Genomic DNA, 3,345 nt, shown 5'->3' with positions numbered 1-3,345 from the left:
ACACCCCACCCCCGGTGGGGGGGAGGGGGGCGGGGGGAGCAGGAGGCAGCCGATTGAGTATTCTCTCTCATCCTCCCTTTCTTCCTCCCTCCCTCCCTCCCTTCTTCTCTGAAATCAATAAAAATATATTTTTAAATAAATAAATAAGTAATAAAGTAAATTGGTTGGCATGGTAGAAACAATACTAGTTAAATGACCAACATCTTTATTTTTCAACCAGATGTACAATCCTAAGGAAGCCTGGTTTCTGTCTCCCTCTCCCAGGCTTCCTCTTTTTCTAGCTTCTATGCTTTTGATTCCTTTTCTGCTCACATGTTTGTTTCCTCTTCTTTCTAGTTCTATAACACTTCCAAAATCTTTTCCAAGATCTTGTTGAACTAAAACTATGGGAGAGGATTTTTCCCACAATTAAAAAAAAAAATAGTACAGCCTTCCAAGACCTGAGAGAGGCCAAGTAATATATTATGTTGAATGAGAGTTGCTAAAGGAAACAGGGGAGATATGGAAAATGTCTTTATGATGGTGGGAGCCAAATGTCTCAAGAGACATCCTTTGTCTACTTCAGAGGAGAAGACCATCCACAGCTATGAAAGGATTGAGGGGAAAGATGAAATCATTATCATCACATGATACAGAGGAAATAGCAACATTTGGAAGGGGGGGAGGGTAATATTCTTTTTACAAATTCCAGAATTTCCTTACCTTTTTTCCTGGTAATTTAAAATGTGTATTTTCACCTTTCTTTTCACATCCAAGGGGGGAAAAATACTTAAGACTTAAACTAAATAGTGATTCTGAAGTTGAGATCATAAGCTTTGGGAGCCTGGATGATTTAAGTCTTGGTTTGGGGATTGAAAGGTCTCTGTATCAAGGTTCTAAGTAGGCTGAAGCTTCTCTACTGCTATCAGAGACTCATGAGAACTAAGCATAAAGCGTGTGAGTGATTCTTATTATCTTGGTTATTTGAAGTCTGACTCCCTGGACTTGTTGGGGTGGTCTGAAATGAAAGAGAGGAGACTGCACCGTTTTATTTATTTTTTAAATATATTTTTATTTATTTCAGAGAGGAAGGGAGAAGGAGAGATAGAAACATCAGTAATGAGAGAGAGAGTCATTGATTGGTTGCCTCCTACACGCCTCCCACTGGGATCAAGCCCACAACCAGGCATGTGCCCTGACCGGGAATTGAATTGTGACCTCCCGGTTCATAAGTCAACATTCAACCACTGAGGAACACTGATTGGGCATCGTTTTAAACTTCCAGCCTCTACAATACTGGAAAGCTCATGGAAGGAGGGGGAATAAATGTTAGAATCTAATCTTTCAAATGCAACAAAACTTTCAAATATCTCCAACCCTGGCCTTTTCCTTGAGCTCTGCTCATATATCCAAGCACTTGCTTAATTTCTCCATTTGAGTGTCTAATTCGCATCTCAAACAAAATGTGTGCAAAATAGAACCCTTAATATATTTCCCTTAGCCTTTTCCTTCTCAGTAAATAGCAACATACAGTTGCCAACCTAGGAGCCACCCTTGGTTTCTCGCTTCCCTTCTTCCCTTCAGCTGATCCAACAGTACTATTGACCCTACCTCCAAACTGTACCCCAAATCCATCCACCTCTTTACATCTACTGTTACCACCATAGTTTGAATGTTCTCATCTAGATTTCTGCATTGGCCTCCACATTATTGCTCCTGCATCCAATCTTGCACTCTGTACTTTATTTTCCATGCAGCGGCCACAAATCGTATCATGTTACTGTTTCTGAACCCAACTTTGTGTGCCCAACACTTCTAAAGACCAAAACTCAACACATCAAAGTTTGGAGTAAGGAAAGGTTTATTGGTCAAGAAGGTGCCAATTGAGAAGGTGGAAGACCTAATGGTGACTCAAATCCATATTGCTCTCTGGGCTAGGTTAAGGGGTTTTGATTGACTAGGGGTACACAGAAGTACTTGTGGGACAAGTTTTAATTGGAAGACCTTGGAACTTGGTCATTTATGGTAAAAGGCATCAGCACTGGTCCTGGACAATAGACTCTTTGCTGCTGAAAAGGTGTTGGTGTTCAAGATCCAGTTATGTCTCGATCTTTGGTTCTCTCTGTGTTTGCGTGACATGGGACTTTGGTTCCTGGTGCAGCTGGAGATCAGAGTTCTCTATTTTGCACATGCTTCAGCTGCATAGCTCACCATTTTGGTCTGTTGTCTCTAAAAAGCGACTCAGTATCTTATTAAACAGAATAAGACTATTTTCAGCTGGTTCTGTGGTTACATCACCACAACCCTTTTAAAATCCACCATTGCCCTGAAATAAACTCCCCATTCAAGTTTACAGATCCTTCTATGATGTGGCCTCTGCCCACTTCTCTGAGACTCCAGCCACATGGGCCTTTTATCTGTTCCTTAAAAACACTAAGATTGTTCCACCCACAGGACCTGGCATCTGCTTTTCCTTCTGCCAAAAACCTTCTTCTCCCAGACATCTGCATACTTGGCTCTCGATTATCTTTCAGGCCTCAGTCAGCTCAGTTGTCTCCTCCTCAAAAATATCACCCTGACCACCAAACCTAAAGCTGCTCCCAGTCACTCTCACTATTTTCTTTGCTTTATTCTTCTTAAATTATCTAGCTTATTTATTTATTTGTGAATAAACTGTATGCCCCACCCCCTCCAGTTAAAGGTAACCTTCATGAGTGTAGAGATCTTCCTCATTGTTTTCCCATGGCCTGGAATAGTACTTGTCCTATAATAAGCAACCACTGAATAATTATTGAATTAATCAACTGCCTAAATACAACCTCTGCTTCTCTCTGTTCTAGCACTTATTACTATCGAATATAGTCATCTGTCACTAAAGTTTTTTCTTCATTGAACTTTTCAAAGTGTAGAGGAGGAAAAAATAATTTTACCTCCACCCTTCTAGGTTCTTGGCTAAGATCCCCTCATCCCATAATAAAAATATTAATAGAAGAAACACAAACAGAAGTTTGATAACATGTATACAAGGGAGATACCCAGGAAAACTGAGAAACTCCCCCCAGGGACCAAGCCAGCACTTTAAAAACAATCTCTAGCTCAGCCAGCATAGCTCAGCATGTGAGCGTGAACCTATGAAGAAGGAGGTCACAGTTTGATTCCCAGTCAGGGCACATGCCTGGGTTGTGGGCTTGATCCCCAGTGTGGGGTGTGCAGGAGGCAGCCAATCAATGATTCTCTCTTTGATGTTTCTATCTCTCTCTCCCTCTCCTTTCCTCCCTGAAATAAAAATATATACTTAAAAAATTCCTATTTTAGCCTGACCGGTTTGGCTCAGTGGATAGAGCATCGGCCTGCGGAGTGAAGGGT

This window comes from Myotis davidii, unplaced genomic scaffold (genome assembly GCF_000327345.1).
Source record: "Myotis davidii unplaced genomic scaffold, ASM32734v1 scaffold327, whole genome shotgun sequence".
Lineage (NCBI taxonomy): Eukaryota > Metazoa > Chordata > Mammalia > Chiroptera > Vespertilionidae > Myotis > Myotis davidii.
The sequence above is the reverse complement of the archived record's forward strand: the minus strand, read 5'-3'. Positions refer to the sequence as shown.